Raw genomic sequence first — 20,066 nt, 5'->3', positions numbered from 1 at the left:
GTCATTGGACGTCCATTGTCGACGCTTTTTGTGCTGGCGATTCGAAAAAACTTCAATTTATTTGTGAATTCGGCATTCTAGATTCGGCCAGGGTTTGCAGTTATGCCGGTAGCCGGTGTAGCCAACTCGGGATATTTTAAGCAGGATTAAGATAATATGAAAGTTGAAATAAATCTAAAAAAAAGTCTCAATATAATTGCAGTAATCATCCGAATGGATCTGTCCACTGAGGCTTCTTCAAAGTGATTAAATTCCTCTTGATTCTGCCACTTCGTTGCCCAGCGAGGTTATTAGGCCTAGGTTTCGGACGTTGAGAACTACTAAATGACTAGACTTTTGATTATCTCGTTATATATTTGAGTCTTTTAGTAAACTCTGTTACATCTCAAAACCTTGTTTGTTATTTTGTGCATTCCGTGTTATGTCATTATGGGTTATGCTCAGCATGCACCTCTCCATATTAACACAGTGAATGCTCAAAACATGCCTGGTGTATGGCCATTATATACATATACATTCACTGCTGACCAGTTAATTACCACATTTAATTATCATGCTAATTGCTACACGCCAGGCGTGTATTGAACACTGACCGAGTTGTGGTAATTAACTGGTCAGCGGTGACTGTGTTAAGCTAATTTAAGTTTCTGGACCGTTCTTTTACCGAGAGATCATGTTTTTGCACGCATCACTGATCTCGAGAGGCATTAAACGTCAATAGAGTCGCTATAAAACCCACTGTAATGATAACTTTATCGAGTTGTGCAGAATTTCATAGTATTTAGTGAAAACTAGGAACCGGAAAGAGTGAGTGGAGGCTACGGGATGCTTTAATTCAGCACTGTTTAAACCTTGGATAATAATACTGATATGTGGCATTACATAAAATCCCGTGATTTTGTCAGTCTGATTATAATATATTTATTAAACTGTTCCATTGTTCCTCTTTCAATTAAAAAAAGGTATCTATCTACCTCGCTATGATAGCTATTGCATGATTACTTTGAGCCAATTAATATTTGCGGTGATAATTTTCTGAAGTGAGTCGGAATTTTTTTAACACGCATACAAATATGAAATATTATTTATGATGTGTTTATTTGATAAACTAGTTATGCATATGTGATGTGACATGATGTCAATGAATTAACATACATATCTACTTAAGGTTTTTTGTGCATCAATTTGTCGATGCAATTCTCCAAATCAAATAGGTTAGTATTATGAATATATTAAAAAAAGCAGAATGATTCTTATAATTTGAATATATTTTAGAATCGAAAATCTCAAAGGTAGTCTCGGGTAACGTTGTATTTCCGGGATCCCGGTATGGTAAACCCTCAATCCGTCTCATCTTACACGCAAATTGGAAATCCTCAATGTGTATTATTTGGGCGTTTGAAAAAACTGTGCGATTGAATTGGTATTTAATGTGTACAATGTGTTGCATCATTCTGTTGTCGCGAATATTTTTTTTACATACAAAAAATAAAGTTTTCGGCGAAGTTTTTGATTAATATTACTAACCGATATGAACGATTGAAATATTTTTGACACTCGAAATTCTTGAGCAAAATATTTTTCTTATACTCGTAGTAGGTACCTACTCGTACAAAAAGTAATATTTGTTTTAACTTGGGTCGTCCCTTCGGCCAGCTCTTCCTTCCTTTGCATTTCGGCCTTATTGCAGAAGCCATTCTCAATTTATAATGTGCCAACATATACTAGAAATATGCATAGACGACAGCGTCAGGCGACAGTATTGCATATAAATCTAGTGTCGCGCTGCAACGGTTGTGTCTTAGCGCGACTGACGAAATTACCGCTCCGAGAGCAGTAGTGTAATCCTGTCACCGTTGTCTATCTCGGCCGCAATGCTCGAACGGCTGTATTTAGGTGTTTCAATGCGCCAACGTATATACTATAATTTTATATATTGCTAGCGTTTCAACCACATTAAAAATGATGCAGAATTGCCATTAAGTGGTATAATACTAAACGTTACTAGGAATATCTCGGGTATTTTTTTTTAACAATAAGTACATTAATCATGTCCGATCCTAATAAGATCATATGGGCCTCCACAGAGTGTAGGTTTGTATTAAGAGATTTTGTTTTTACGAGAAATGTGTGTCAGCTACTTGTTCAGCATATTAGGTGACTCATTCACAAATTCAAAAACAATATGTGTACTTGCTAGACTCAGGATTCGAACCTGGGACCCACGACGCTATAGGCCTACGATTAAGCTGCGCGGCCATCGTGGGTGTCATTAAAGAATCGTGATAAACTCAATTCTTGGTGAAAAGACATCGTATTAATTAAAATAAAGTACAACATGTAGTACTCATTCCATATAATTTTACAATAATCAAGACCGGCTTTGATGGGACATCCTCAACCGAGTACAGACTACACGGTCTTATAGTTATTTATTCATTACTTATTGAAGACAGCAGTTTTTTAATACCTGGCAAAAAAAATAATTCAGATTGTATGCGCAACAGGACTGTAGGTTATGTCACTAACGTAGTAGGATTTAATGGCATGACTTTTAACGCAGGTTTTCTCTATGCGTTTTATCATTTTTCAAATATCTCTGTGTTATTCGCGCGCACGGTGTCGGGCGCTTAGGTAGATTGGATTGGGTCCTGTAAACACAGCAATATATTATCTATCACGTGACACATTATAACTTGTTACTTTCATGCGTGGCATTATCTGAATCAAACGGAATAAATAAATGGAGGCATTTACCAAGGGAAGAACACCACTTAACTCATCTTCGCGCCATGCTTTTCCCACTGGATTATTTACGAACCTGTCGCATGTTTTGCACGGTTTGTAACCTTATGATCTTTTATGAATAGATTGTCTCATACATGCTTTCACGCATTCAAGCATACATGGGAATCATTATTTGATTGATTGCATACTTAAAATTGTCTACAAAGTATAGCTATATTCGATGGCTCAGTTTTATAGTGGTACAACTAGAAATTAGTAGTTTTGATGGCTGATCAAAGTTTTATCTTAAGCGTTGGCCTGCCTTATAGCGTCGTGAGTCGCAGGTTCGAATCCTGGGTTCGGCAAGTACACATATTGTTTTTCAATTTGTGTATGAGTCAGAGTATGGACCTAATAGGTTGAGCAAGTGGCTGACATCCATGTCTCGTAAAAAAAAAAACAAAAATTCTGTTAATACAAACCACACTATGTGGAGGCTCATATGATCTTATTAAGATCGGACATGGTCGGAAAAAATACATTCTGACTTGTAGAAAAGTGACAAAAATATCGGCCCTACGAGGAAAACTAGTAATTTTTTCGAGTTGTAATTTTGTGGAACTGAAGAGGAGCGATATACCGTTTTTAAAATTTTTCTTTTTCCGGTTAGGTACATGTTCAAACACGCGCATTAACATGATCTTACTCCCTACTTCATTTATCGTTTGTTAATTTATGGCTACGGCCGTATGTTGTAGCTTAGCTACTGGGAAATGCCAATAGAAATGGCGTATTTCAAAAAAATACTACCTTATTCTTAGGTCAATAAATATTATAAAGCAAACCTTATTCGTAGGATGTTTATCACATTTGAATGGTCAAAAACAGAGCTTATAATCAGTATCTTTAGAATTATCTTCAAATGTGATAATCGTGCCCATTTTTGAATAATAAAATGCCTAATTCTGGATATTTAATTAATAAATTTGGGATCAAAAAGATTATAAAATATAATTTTGTATCGTAAATATGTCACTATATAACGTTAACATTAATTTTACCAATGGTTTTGTAAATTCGTTTAAATATTAATAAATCTAAAAAATCTTCACCACTTCACATGGACGTACTGAAATATGACTATATTCTAAAGCATTAGAGCGAGAGGTTTAAAAGAATACTATTTTATGTAGTAAAAATACTTTATGCAGTCATCAAATATTTAAAATAAGCTTCAAAATTATATAAATAGATTATCTACAACGTTTAAGGAATGTCCAGGGTTATGCTCTGAAAATTCCATAAAAGATCCATTTTGACCTACGCTGAGCGTGTGGGCCGTTAAGGGGGGACATGCTCGTCGAAGGTCAAAATTGAGTTTTTATTGTGTTTTCAAACCATGATCCTGGATACTCCTTAAACATTGTATATAATCTATTTATATAATTTTGAAGCCTTATTATCCTTTATAGTTATTTTAAACATTTGATGACTGCATAAAGTATTTTTGTTACATAAAATAGCATTCTTTTAAACCTCTCGCTCTAATGTTTTAGAATAAAGTCATATTTCGGTACATAACTGTGCAGTGGTGTTAAGATTTTTTACATTTATTAATTTTTAAACGCATTTATAAAACCATTAGTATGATTTATTACGAGATAATTTTTGTAAAATATTCACGATAAAAAATTATATTGATAATCTCTGTGATCCCGAATTTGACAAGAATTAGGCATTTTATTATTCAAAAAATCGGCAAGATTAACACATTTAAAGATAATTCTAAAGATACTTATTATAAGCTATGTTTTTGACCATTCAAGTGTGATAAACATCTTATGAATAATGATTGCTTTATAATAATTATTGACCTAAGAATAAGGTAGTGTTTTTTTGAAATACGCCATTTCTTTTGTCATTCCCCAGTAGTTAAGCTACAACATACGGCCGTAGCCATAAATTGACAAACTATAATTAAAGTAGGGAGTAAAATTATGTTAACGCGCGTGTTTGAACATGTACCTAACCGAATTTTTTTTTTTTTTTTTTTAAACGGTACATGTTCAAACACGCGCATTAATATCATTTTACTCCCTACTTCAATTTTAGTTTGTCAATTTATGGCTACGGCCGTATGTTGTAGCTTAACCACTGGGGAATGCCAAAAGAAATGGCGTATTTCAAAAAAACATTACCTTATTCTTAGGTCAATAATTATTATAAAGCAATCATTATTCATAAGATGTTTATTACACTTGGATGGTCAAAGACATAGCTTATAATAAATATCTTTAGAATCATCTTCAAATGTGTAAATCTTGCCGATTTTTTGAATAATAAAATGCCTAATTCTTGTCAAATTTGGGATCACAGAGATTATCAATATAATTTTTTATCGTGAATATTTTACAAAAATTATCTCGTAATAAATTATACTAATGGTTTTATAAATGCGTTTAAAAATTAATAAATGTAAAAAATCTTAACACCACTGCACAGTTATGTACCGAAATATGACTATATTCTAAAACATTAGAGCGAGAGGTTTAAAAGAATACTATTTTATGTAACAAAAATACTTTATGCAGTCATCAAATGTTTAAAATAACTATAAAGGATAATAAGGCTTCAAAATTATATAAATAGATTATCTATAACGTTTAAGGAGTGTCCAGGATCATGGTTTGAAAACACAATAAAAACTCAATTTTGACCTACGACGAGCACGTGGGCCGTTAACATTTTCTATTATTTCGTTTTGGTATTTTTTACAAATTACAGAGGAACTTTTCTAGCAGTTGCGTTTACAGTTAAAGTGACTCGCTTGCGTACTAGTGAAGTGTAGGCATCTCCTTTTTATATTATTATAATATTATATTGGTGTTTTTTGAAGTTTGTTTGGGTAGTGGTAACATTACTCAATGATTTGAGTTACCCCATCTCCACCCGTCATGTATAAATATGCAGCCGCGATTTGTGCACGTGTCAGAATGAAATGATGTTAATGACACACTTCCTTGTCTCGAAACGAAGCTGCATATTACCGATGTAGCCACCATGCACCTTGGTGCTTAAAGTAAAAGTTTAAAAAATAAAAAAGAATTTTCAGTTACTCTGCCGCCAAAAATTGTTCAGTAGATCACAGTGCAGGGGCGCCACGCCCACGTGGAGGCTCTTACAATGTCGTGTGAGAAAGGTGGATACCTGCCTACCTTCGCATACTAACAGGATGCTTGAAACCGACTCATGTGGCAAAAGTGAATACCATAGCTAGACTCGTAGACAATGTTAGAATGAAATATGTACAACGCACAGCTCATATATATGTTGAAAGACATCCACTATATGGACATATACCGGCGCAATCACGGCGGAACCCGGTTGTAAATCACTGATCTAGACAATCTATAATAAAATATTCATAATTTATGATCATTTATACAAAAAAAAAAACCGACTGCTAGAATAAGTCCTTAATGCCAACTTAAAGCAAAAAATCCATTAGAATTGTAAGCATTATCTGCAAAATCTCGAATTGTCATAAAAATCATAAATGTCACGTATTTTAAAAATTACCGCGTCGGCAAAGAAGAACTAGAGAACAATTATTTTCGGTTTGAATATATTTTTGTCTTTTATAAACCGGCGTGATGTCCAAAATTTATTCGTAAAAGTTACGTGTAATCGCTTATTGTAAGTTAAGATGGTTAACTGGTGACAATTGCATTCTGGTAGATATTCGATACATAACAATTTCTATGTTGTTTCATTGTAATATTTCGAAGTCACACTATGGATTTTTAATAGTAATAGTAAGGATTGTCTTCGTGCAGTGGCGGCACGCGAATGTCATAGCGATCGTGCCTGGTGGGGCCGTCCCCCGACCACGATGTTTTACGTCGATCCGATAAACCGGCAGCGTTGTCAATTAGGCCCTAACAAAGTAGAAATATGTGAATCCACCGTGTCGCCCGCGATAGCCTTTCATAAAAGCTCACGTGAAAATTGTGCCCCTCCGTTCAGCTGATACCTGGGCCCCTATCTCACCATATCGGGACGTGTACTATTTGTAATACGAGAGACGTAAAATACGTATCGGCTATGTCGAACGTGTGTAAATGCGATGTTAAGTTGTGATATTGTTGCGAAATAATAGGCCCCAAAACCAGTGGCGGTTTTTCATAAAACCGACGGGGCGGTCGCTTCGTCAGAAAGCACGAAAATATTTGAAACGTACGTATTTATCTCAATCTATCAATCGAACCAAAGAATTAAAAAAATGGTGACAACATAACTCAAGCACTTGCTTTCAAAAGCGGCTAAAACGGTTTTATGCAATTTTGAGATAAATTAAAATAACAAAATATATATATTTTTACTACCGTTTTAGCCGATTTTGAAACTAAACTAGATTTTTAATAATAAATATTGACGTATTTAACTGAGTTTTGAAATTAAAACTCAGACGATACTCTGGTAGACAAATATATTTAAGTATCAAAATATATATCCAACTAAAAATATTCAAAAAATCATTTCAGCCGCTTTTCAAATTAAGCATTTCAACTATTTATTGATATATTTTTAATATCAAATGGTGGGATATCGCATAGGATAGGCAACGTTTTCGCAAAGGGACTTGTTAGCGCCTCGGACCTCCACGTACCTGAAATCAGCACCGACTAACGCTGGGAATATTTTTTTGAATCGTGGAAACGTCAAATAAGTATTGTAAGATTGTAGAAAGCAAACAACCTTCAAACTTTGAAAAATATCATGTTATGAAAAATAGTATAAAAAATAATTATATTTAGTAATTAAAATAATACCTACACATTTTCTAATACTTATTTTACATAATTATATAATATACCGTGTTTTATTTTATCTATTACAATGCATTTTCACAAAAAATTGTCAGTTAAATTAATGTATACTTAATTGCATCCGTTCAATCGTTCACCTTTAAATTAAAAAATAATTACAAGATAAAAAGAACTTTCTATATACAACGTTTTTAAATTTTCTGTTGAACCATATAAACTTGACTTGACTAGCTTAAACGATCAAAAAAATTTGTACTCGACATGTCATATTGATTTCCATAGTAACGCACGTATATATTAATAATTTAGTTGCTAGGACCCCAGACCTAGCAACCAATAATGGGTATCGAAATAACTTTTCATACACAACAAAATTAACTGAAAATGAATTCAATTCTACTTAAAGATGGCTAAAAGTATTAAAAAAATGCATTGGCATCGTGTTCTGATATATTCTAAAAGTTTCAAATATCTAGCTAGTCGGGAAGTTAGTTAAAAATCAATTGCAAGATGTGTACCGGACACGTGCTATAAGAAACAAGAATACGTGCTATAAGAAAAACGTTGTAAAATACTTAATTCGTTTTACACGTGGGCATTAAATTTCCTCAGTAGCACTACAATTAATAGCATTAAGGGAATGAAAATAGTATGTGTCACGGGGTAAACGAAGTAAATTGGTTCAAGTGACACAGCAGTTAATAAAACAATTATTTTCTGTTTCTTTGAAAACACTAGTATGTAACAATCATGGTAAAAGTAAGTTATGAAAATAATATAACTAAATTTTCCTTTGTGTTGAGTGATAATATTATAGCGGTACATGAAAAACCGTATTCACGTTTTCCTGAACGCTACGAAACCGCACTTTACAAAGGACCATTCCTTTCATTTTGCATGATAAATGACTTATTCTTAGTGAGGGGTTTTAGACAAGGGTTGATTTTGAGTGTCACCAGCACGTGATTTCAAAGATTTTTTGTACTATTACCCACCCACCTGTATTTTTTATACTATACATAGACTCAGTACAAATTTATAAGACGGTTTTGTGTAGCTTTTTGTGCTCAAAAATAATAGTTTAAACTAAAAGATTATATACAATAAAATTTAATTAAAATAACTGATAATACTGACTATTTATATCGGCCAATGGGTAGCCATATAAAGCGAATTCTATCGGATAAACAATATTATGTTGGTGTTATTGACCGTCTTAAATATTAAATTCACCTTTACCTAATATTATAAAACTTAATGTGAAATTGTTAAACTTTATTTTTCAGCTAGTTTTTATACTATCGGTGAAAACTTCATGGTTGATTCAATTATTTAGACTTTTAGAGCCATTTTAGAGAATAAAATATGGTAATCATTTACTTGACTTTCGGAAAATAGTATATATATATTATGTTATAATATGAGCATTATTGAAGCCACAAGGTCACGCATATTTCTCTCTTTCCACAATTGCGCTATGCGTCTCGTAATATGACAACTGTAGCGTGTATGTCGCTCTTGTAACAACGTTGTAAAGTTGTACAAATTATACAGTAGCGCCACGGGTACGTCAAAAACGATTCGCAGCTGTCACGTCACGCCGCGAGTGCATGTGGATGGCTCAATGAAGTATCTGTACTTAGACCGCGCGCGAGAGGTGAATCATCGCGAGTGCATGTGGACGGCTCAATAAGGTCACACGTACCTGGAATGCGCGAGAGTCAGATTACGCCATCTGGACAAGGTCTAAGGAACCCGTAGGGACGTCAAAAAGTATCGATGCCCTTTCTTTCGATATCACGTCCCTACCCGTGAGAGTGATTCCATGATACTACAAAGGTAGAATTAAAACAGCATGAAAAATCTAGAGGATACGAATAACGAAGGAAAATAGTAATTTATATTCAGTTGTCTAGTATTCTCGAGGTTCGTCGACAAAATAATGCTAAAATGTAATTTGTAATACATTAACGTATTCTGGTAGGTACTCGACATTTTAAGCTTTTCTTCATGGATGAAAAATGTACTCCAATTTACAACGGCGACTAATTAAACAATACTGTCGCAAAAGTATGGCACTACGGGGATTTTCAGCGGCTCGCTGTGTCACTTTTGAAATTTTAACTAGGAACGGAGACCGGTCCACCTAAGAATTCCAGCCATTCGCACATTTTATTCCAACTATAATGTATTTAAATCAATAATTAGCCGTCAAAAATATTTTTTATCATTTGGAACTTTAGCGTTTTAGTTAGAATTTGTTTTCAGTTTAGTAAAAACACTCCAATATACACATTTTTAGTAGTATTTTCTAAACACTGTCGAAATAAATGGATAGAACGTAGTTTGTTAGCTACACTGTCTAGGTTTCATTTCGCGCCACGTTTCGGAGACATTTTCCACTGTGGTTTTACCACTATCCAAGTCAGTATATTCTCGGGTCTTCGTTACAGAGGTATGCCTGCTTTTCATGGTTACGTACATAATATACGTGTGTAGGTATCTAAAATAATTGTAACATTCGTTCTAAGGACTTACGGCGAGTCGGTTCGTTTTGTTCGTGACCCTTTTCGTTGTCAAAATGTCATGATGTATGATAATAATATACATAGGTATAACGCCTATAATATTTATCTTACTATCAAACAGTAGCTTTTTAAATATGTAAATATCATTTAATTTACTAAACTATTTCTTTTATTAAACGAATAAGACGCAAGATTTAAGAATGTAACATTCTATATATTGAACATACACATACTAATAGATACACAAATAATATAAAATCTTCTAAGTAAGTATGCTTATTTTCTTGCTCTCACAAGTAAACAAATTTAATAATATAATTACGCGTATTTAAGTCTATCCCACACACTCGAGAATTGTACCTTCTTACAGCCACACCCAGAGGGTAACCCATTTCTCATATTTCTGTGTTCCATGATTTTGACCCATGTTCAGAACCATATAATAATAGAAATTATAGAGTCCAAGAAGTTGCTGTCGTAACCACAAACTCATACATGATAATATTATAATGTTTATTTAAATTACAAAGATAATATTGATCTTGTTTGACGCAATATGAGACGCCCTTTAATCATCATATATTATGTACCTATAATAAATGCATGAAAGGCACTTCGGTTGATGACTCTGCGGCTAAAACATTCGCCCAACAGGCCGAATATGCGTATTGTAACTCACTAAATTCAATATGTTTTACCAGATTTTTATTACTTTTCTAAGGCTCTGCTGTGTTACAATTTTTCAATAAAATAATGTTATATTCTTGAAAATTGATTATCTTGATAATCTTCAATTAAATGCACGTCTTAGGAAGTTATTTAAATTCATGCAATTTCGTTTATTATGTAATTAAGTACATAAAACAATATTATTTATATAAAACCATGCCACATGTATTTTCTACCCTGTTCTATGCTTAGAAATGCAGTGCAGTGCATTATTATTTATTAGGTATAAGTCAGGTGCACTTTACCGTTGTCCGGTCGTGATTTGTTCGATATAAATAATAGCACCGCGATGCCCCGTTCGTTCACTTGAATCGTACAATAGCATCATTCAAAGGTGGATAGTGCAAAATAATAAGTAATATAGTGAGTTATTGATATAACAATGTATCGAATTTATTTCAAACAAAAGCTACGTAGGTAATTTATGACTCCAGAAATTTTATTTGAAAAAGGAAGCCCAGACCAAGAATAACTGAGAGTATATTATATTAAATGAGAATCAACAAAGTGTAATAATCGAATATTTTTTTTTGCTAGATAATAGATACTAATGACAATGTAATTTAACTTGTTCCACAATAAATCCAAAGTGTATTAAATAAATTGTTTTGAAAATAGGCGAAGGTCGACGTATCTACCTATGTTATTTTTATAAGAGTTGCAACACGAATTTTCTATAAGTCGAATAATGGAAAGTTAATTTTATTTTAAGGTAACAACGGAAAGTATTAGTGCCAAATGTATAATCCCGACTGTTGAATGGAAAAAAGGGGGTAACTTTCAGTTTTTTCAAAATAGGGTTTATTGCATGTATAAGTAATAACGTTGTACACGACTAAATACACGTTCTGTCCAAAGAATATAAGCTGAAAAGGTCGATTTATTATATAAATTTAGCTAGCCATTTAAAAAAAAGAAGGGAGTAAAGTGGGAAAAACGACTTAACTATCATTTTTGTTGTTGTTTTTTTTTAATTAACTCAATAATTAATATCAGGTTAAGGATATCAAAACGAAATTATTAATTATCATGGACTTCAAGGTTATTGTCTATTTTGTGTTTTAACTTTGACTGAAAACCATAACAAAAAACGTTTTTGTGCCTCTTGTGAAATTTGATTTTTGTGGATGACGTCCTTTTTTCTTTCCAAGGTCGAGTGACAATTTAAAGGAAGTGTGAAATATAATCAACTTGTTTATTATTATTCTTATGGGTACATATAACATTTTCCTTGCATAGAAACAGAATTGTAATGGAAACCGGTCCATTCGAGATAGCGACTTCAAAATGACTTAAACCGACATATGGGGGGCATACCAAAAGGATCTAATCGACATTCTGAAAAATTCAATTCAATTCAATTCAATTTATTTCAATAGCAATTTCAAATCAATAGTGGACATTACAAATTATAAGTTTAAGACGTTCACAACATGACATAAAACAATATTATAAATAAGAAAAAAAAATAATAAAAGCGATAAAAATGAAAATATAAAAAGAGAACACAATATAAACATACAAAAACAGTGAAAATACAATTATACATCTATAGAAGTTCAAAGAAGTACACCAAGTTTGCTAAGGAGACCTTATTTTAAGAATTTATAAAATAGCGTCCACCTAAACTCACCTCACGCAAGTGGAATATATCAACACCCGAAGCAATTTGGTTGAACATAGTTATCGCCCTCCCAATTGGCATTACCAGTGGCAGGTTTGATGTGCACCTTGGGAGAATAAACAACTGATGTTATATGATGATATATTCGACTAAAATTTAATATAGCAATCCAGAGTATTGTTGGTCTTTTTGTGTGTTTTCCCCGCGTGAAATGTGAAGATAATCACGGACCGGCCACCGTTTCGCTTTTTACTATCGCCGATCGATCAGAGAGTGGCTCGAGAGAGTTGGTCGGTCGTGATGCAGGATTATTCATTTAACGCCGGAAAGAACTGAATCGCATTCGGTCAGTGGGAAACTAATATCGCCCAGAAGAAAACGCATTAGGAAACTATAATATAATAAAGAGAATTTTTCGGATAGCACGCCAATGATAAATTGATTAAACGTTCCATTTTTAAATACGGTTGACAGTTAATTATGTTGCACAGTACATACAGTGATGGTATGGGTACAAATAAATGAGTGGAGGTTTTATTCAATGAATAATAATGTAGCATACGTTATTGAACATTTTGGAACTCCATAATATAAATATACTAATCAAAAAAATATCGGATTCTGGTTAATGCACTTTACCATTTGGCTGGCAATATACGAGTAGATAGATGCATTAACGCCGTGAAGGAATTAAAGTAAACAACTACTTATCCCTAAGTACCTTAGTTCAAAATCACAAAAGTGTTACACCTCCGAAACAATTCGGGCGAAATCTGATGGATGCGAGTTCGAGTTCCGCTATAATACGCTATATACCAATATAATTTCAAAAGCTTTTTTTTTTTTGGTTTCTGAGGTGTTCACTATTATTACTAAATAATCTTTCGTTGGTGTAAATAATTAAAAATTTAATTATAATTAAAAACTAAATAATTTATTGGTGGTATTAAATATACATATAACAAAAACTTAATATAGAAAGTTATTTTATTAAGACGAAGCGGTCTTGGAGTGATGTAAAAATTGTTATAAAAAATGTAAAACAATATTTTGTTTATTCAAATTTTCTTTAACCTTATACTGCTAGAGCGGAATGCAGAAACATTTGTCATAACTAAAATTTCCTTAGCAGAAAACACTATGCAGAAACACTGTCCTTAGTTAAGATAATTTCTATTGAAAATAATACCATATTTAAAAATTCTCGTTAGGTAAATTAGGTAAATTATTTTATAATTGTTAAACGATGACAAAAATATGACAACTGCATTTTATAAATGCAATAACTATAAATACATATTGATATTTAATTATAATACTCTTATGTTTCCGTTATAAGTCATTATACGTGATTCCACAGGCACCACAAGATTTTTTTTTAACATGGTAACACTAGTGTCTAGTGTCATTCTTCATCTGGTATTTTGTATTTCTGCGGGCTGGCGTATAAAAATAAAATAATATTCTGCAAGTACATGCCAAACGAATTAACACTATCAATATCCATATTGAGATACATTGTTAAATGAATTTGAGTGTATGGACTGTGTTATAGACATGCGAATTTATTTTGACAGCAGCTGTTAGTGGTAAATGGTAATACAGAAGGGGGCGTGTTCATAACAAAAGTAGTCTATGGTTAAAGATTCCTTAACTCTATACTCAGGATTGTCTATAGTTAAGTCATGCTTTTCGGCGACTTATCCTTAGGAACGAAATCTTAGATTGTGCATTCCGCTCCTAGTTATTAAAATATGACTCCATCTTTGATCCGCACTGAGAGATCCATCTAAATTTTCTCTAGCTGAGAGCGAATCACTAGTGATAACTAACGAAACCAGCACTGATCCTTGGCACATCGGACTTCTCAGTTCTTAACTAGGCATGGTGATCTTGTAACCGAGCTCTTGTTAGGTTATAATAATAGAATTTTCTACCTGTAACTAATTTTCGGTATCTTCTGGGAGTGTTCTCATTTGTCAGGTGAAAGGAAAGGCTTCCCAAGTCAGCCCATAACTTAGTTGGGCCGATCGGCTATTGAGAATCTCGTAGAGAAATCTATATAGATTATTATTTGAATATAAAACAGGCATACTCTACTGAACGGCAACTGAGGTTTTGGGAGGTTGCTCCTGGGACAGTTTCAGCACACGTTTAAAGTGTGTCTAACGTTTGTTACTCCACAATATGTAGTTACTACTTTTCTTTAGCGATCTATAAGCATATTTTCCTATTATTTTGGAGTGTACCTTCATGACGAATTATAATTAATAATGATTCAAACATTTTTCGATACTCCGTGTTTTATAAATATTAATGATCAATTGCTTTACGCTATTGTGCACAGAACAGTAAAATAATAATTATTACCCATCATGCATGTGTATTGCGTGTTGAAAAAAAACTTTAATGAACGGAATTTAATGATAACTTTTTAATAATACCACGATTATAATTACTTATATTCAATTAAATATTAATATAGGTACTGCATATAATTGTCTGTCTTTTCATATATCAAAAACATGCGAATTTTTTACTCCCGCATCCAATAACAATTGCAGTGAAATATTAATTTATAATTTAATTTATCTGTGATTTTTTGACGCACCACCTCAACAAATCCTAATAACTGGCATTGCACGTATTGTAAATTACGTTATTATTACAATATTCAGTTCAATCGAAAATAACGTAAATTTTGTAACAGATCATTTCCAAAATATCAACGGTGTTAAGGGGGGACATGCTCAGCGTTGGTCAAAATGGAGCTTTTATTCTTTTTTCAAAGCATGATCTTGGACATTCCTTAAACGTTGTAGATAATCTATTTATATAATTTTGAAGCCTTATTATCCTTTATATTTATTTTAAACATTTGATGACTGCATAAAGTATTTTTATTACATAAAATAGTATTCTTTTAAACCTCTCGCTCTAATGTTTTAGAATAGTCATATTTCAGTAAGTACATAAATGTGCAGTGGTGTAAAGATTTTTTACATTTATTAATTTTTAAACGCATTTATAAAACCATCAGTATAATTTATGTCGACACTATTATAGTGAAATATTTACGATAAAAAATTGTCCCAATTTGCAAATTGTGATCCCAAATTTGACAAGAATTTGGCATTTTATTATTCAAAAAATGGGCAAGATTAACACATTTGAAGATAATTCTAAAGATACTGATTATAAGCTATGTCTTTGACCATTAAAATCTGATAAACATCCTACGAATAATGATTGCTTTATAATAATTATTGACCTAAGAATAAGGTAGTGTTTTTTTGAAATACGCAATTTCTTTTGGCATTCCCCTGTGGTTAAGGTACAACATACGGCCGTAGCCATAAATTGACAAACTAAAACTGAAGTAGGGAGTAAGAACATGTTAACGCGCGTGTTTGAACATGTACCTAACCGAAAAAAAAACTTTTTTTAAAACGGTTCATTTGTCATTCAATTCATTTGTCAAAATTTCGCTAATTTTTTTTCCCATTTTGCCTATTCGTTATATTTTCTGTCATAATATAGTGAAAAAATGTATATAAAACGAACTATTAGAAACTCCGAGAATCAATAATAAAAGTAGGTCCAAACGATTGGCTACTTGTGTGGCACGTTCGCGAACATGGCTAGCGGTAAATCGTGGAAGCATTTCAATTTGCTCCCATAAGCAAAATAAGACTATTTCACACGGCTTATTAAGTGTGAGTCGGAGGGATATATAGATGAGGCGGCAAGAGGTAGCCTTGCTCTTGCTGCATAACGATTTCCGCTATCGTTTGACTTCTCTCCAAATGCAACAACAGTTGCACTGAAAACTGCAACACAGGGATAGGAAACCCGATATAAAGTGATTTACTTGAAAACAGTCCTTTGTTCTCAAATCAGTGATAATACTGCAAGTCTTGCATTTAATGATTTTCAGTCTGTTCAGATGTTTCAGCGGATGACTGGGCCGTGTGGAAATTACTCAAAGTAAAAATAAAAAAGAAGTAAGACTAATTGATTGTAATTTTTGCAATGTACCTATTTATTACTTGGTGTTCATGTTTACGAGACGTGTTTTGCTCATATGTTTCGTTTGAGTTTATGTAATGTTTGTATGCTTGGGGTAGGTAGAACATAATCTATGTAGGTAATATGGGAAAATTGTTTTTTAGATGGGCCCAATAGCAGAGCAAGTGGCTAATATCAATTTCTCGTAATACAAAAATATTTTGAGAAACCTCTTTGTAAGATGGGCCAGATTCACATAGGATTGTAGAGCTACTTAAATAAAATAATATGGTAAATGGTGGGTTGATAAAATTCAAAGTTATAACACATTTGAGTCGCTTAGGCCCAGTCCTAATCATAACTCACATTCTCCAAAATCAACTTTAGTTAAGTTAAGTTGCAAAAAACACTATTTTTCGTAATCACAAAATAGTAATGAAGTACATATCGAGTGTCTTTTTCGATTTTATTTTTTTATAAAGTATGTACCTATATATCGATCTCACTATATTACTTTCTTAAGATGTGAAATTCGACTTGACAGTGTGAGAAAAATACAGATTCCCGGTTGGTTAGACTTCAGGGTCAAAATATGATTTACTTAAGAGTAATTTTTGGAAATGATTTTTACATAGTTAAATGTTATTTTTGATATAGAACTATTTTTTTAAAGATTGATGCATTTGAAATCACTTATTATACGTTATTAACTAAAAAATGAGAAAATGTGAGTAGGCAACTCATTTAATGTTACAAACGGAAAACATGTACATATACCTACCAACAATCGCAAACAATAGTTAAGTATATTATATTATGAACATTATAAGAAAATATCACCAAAGACGTTGAAGATACCCTTATCTTGAAGAAGAATCAGAATGTGAAAATTAATTTATAAATAAGACTATTGTACATTTTTATCAATTTTGCCCGCATCTTTCAAAAACCTCAAGCGTTCCAAACAATTTTTGATTCACTCAAACAGTCAATCCCATAAATTAGGAAATGTGCAGATATTGCCGAGATAAATCATTAAATCAACATTTATTACGAATATACATGATTGTAAAACAATACAATAAAATATATAATAACATAACAACAAACTACATCTGTCCGTTAAACTAAACGACAAATTTGATCAATAATAATTATTGTACCTAGTAGATAGATGGTAACCAAGTATATCGACCCCTCATTACTTATAATATTTAGATCACCAAAAATCGCGTTGATAAAAATATCGATGATACACAATAATGTGCTGCGCCAACGTACCGAATATTAATTATTATATCTCAAGAAGCAACTCAAGATATAATCAACGGTTAGTCAGGGAACACAGACTTAATGGGAACTGACATACCTAACGGGTGTGGAGTAACATGCAACCGATCTTGAGTGTGGAATAATATGGGATAAACTTAAACACGTGTCAAGAATACGTCATCCTAAATTTGACCTTCGTTCTGAAACAGCTCTCAGCTTATGCACTGACGCTCATTCAATATTGGTGTATTTTAAGGTTGCAACACACACTATTGCACTTCTATATTGTGTGCTTCATTTTCGTAGGATACTCACACATTTAAAACTCTACTTCAAAATGTAATGTATACGCGTATAATGTATATGTAAGGGTATAGCCTATATTAAATCTATTTATTAATGTGTTCTGTGGTTGTTATACAACAAATTCTACCTAAGGGCCCCTTAGAGTCAAAGAAACGTATCTCATTTTTCTCTACTTTACAGGAGACCCCAAACACAAGTAAATTTACAATCAACAGACAGTAACAAGAAAGTTTTTGCAGGAGATATATATTGACTTATCTTTTATCCATTGAATTTTTTGATAAGTTTCTTTGTCACAACATGTCATTTAATGTCAAGTACCATACGTAACTTAAAATTGTTAAAAATTAAGATAGGTTTCTTTGACTCTAAGGGGCCGACTGTTGTTACCTAATAAACCTGCAAGAAGGTATCGAACCTCTGCTGTACGAGATCCACTTCTTAGAATCGCCGTGAGAATTTCTCTTCACTAACGACTCCAGTTCGATTATTATGACGAGAATTTCACTAAATGCATATTCAATGATAGTTTCGTACCCGCTTCATCTTATCGCCAGTCCGCATACGTAATAATGATTGACAAACTCGAATCGAATTATTTCAATACTCTAATTAAACTATGTCGCTGTCGTCATATGTACTAAGAACATTTGTACGTGAACAATGTATTTGTAAAGAACATTCTAACTGAAAACCGACGTAAAAGGTTAATGAATTAAATCAATATAATTATTTTATCCAGTTCTCAAGAAGTTGTTTCAGACTGCTCGATTTAATCTTATGTTTGTAATATAATATTGTACTGGTGTGTCATTTATTATATCGACTAATTAATAATATTCTTATCATAGGTCGAAAAGATATGTAATCAATCGTTATCTTTTAAAATTAATTTATATTATATTTTTCAACCGACTACTAATTAAATAATAAATAGACCGCCATCTATGGGCATATGTATATATGAAAACGATTCGGTTTGCATTTTCCCACCTGTGGTATTTATCAGTGCCTCGCGTAAGGTGAAAGTTTTGATGACTCGATTATATTATTGCGGTCGCAGATTTAAACAAAATGTAAATCAAACTTGTTTTTGTCAGTTGGCTCGTTGGTCTAGGGGTATGATTCTCGCTTTGGGTGCGAGAGGTCCCGGGTTCAAATCCCGGACGAGCCCTGTTTTTTATTGCTTAATTTTTTTTTATACACGAAATTGTTGGGGATTTTCAAATTATAGTATGACTAATATGACTACGCTACGTTATGATACCATTGATAAATATTAAATTCTGTAATTACGTATTGTTTTCACGATTTTATGATATTTTATATTTCAACGTCTGTCTTCTGAATTATTATAAGACAAATCATCGACCATACATCGATACAACGATAAATACAGTCAAACTCGGTTATCACGATCACGGATATCGCGAGATCTCGGATGTAATGAGGAAACATTCGTTGACATTTTAGTTTATGATTTTCTCCATACATTTATTCACTTTTATAACGAGCTACTTATCGGTTATACCGAGCTAAAATATCGTCAAAATTTTTCTTAAAACTTAATGTGTCGATCGTTTAAAAACATTTCGACCCTAAGCAATAAAAGCCGACCATCGATCGCATTACGTTTATGACACTATTTAAGTGTTTAAGTACCTACCTAATTGGTGTTTTCGTCCACAATATTGAAAAAGTATCCACGCATATGGTTGAAATAACTACAAAATCCAAGGTTTATGAAATCAGTAGGTACCTGCCAGCGTTCATTACAATAAACAACTTCTTTTGTAGTTTATTAATGCCATGCTTGTTTCAGGGATTTTTACGATGGTTTTCAGATTTTTTATTTTCGACTTTTTGTTTTATGTGACCGCTCATTTAAAAAAACATATTCTCTGATATAACGAGTAACGCTTATAACGAGAAAATTCCGTCGGTCCCATCTTCCTCGTAATAACCAAGTTCGACTGTAGTTTCTTCTGTACAATTTCACAGAACTTTATCAAAGTTGGTTAGAGGTATAATAAACAAGCTATT

General features: G+C 32.7%; 1 protein-coding gene and 1 non-coding gene across 2 annotated transcripts in view; both read left to right on the top strand.

The window, feature by feature from the left end:
- LOC147075544 (lysine-specific histone demethylase 1A-like) overlaps positions 1-20,066 on the top strand; it is a 650,508-nt gene that overhangs the window by 27,118 nt on the left and 603,324 nt on the right. The gene's annotated exons all lie outside the window — the stretch shown is intronic.
- On the top strand, positions 19,126-19,197 carry TRNAP-UGG (transfer RNA proline (anticodon UGG)). Its single transcript has one exon. It is a non-coding gene; the product is annotated as a tRNA-Pro (tRNA).

Source organism: Rhyacophila brunnea, unplaced genomic scaffold (genome assembly GCF_057557595.1).
Source record: "Rhyacophila brunnea isolate RB1 unplaced genomic scaffold, BYU_Rbru_1.0 scaffold_14, whole genome shotgun sequence".
Lineage (NCBI taxonomy): Eukaryota > Metazoa > Arthropoda > Insecta > Trichoptera > Rhyacophilidae > Rhyacophila > Rhyacophila brunnea.
Note: the sequence above shows the minus strand (reverse complement) of the source record. Positions and strands in the feature narration are given on the sequence as shown.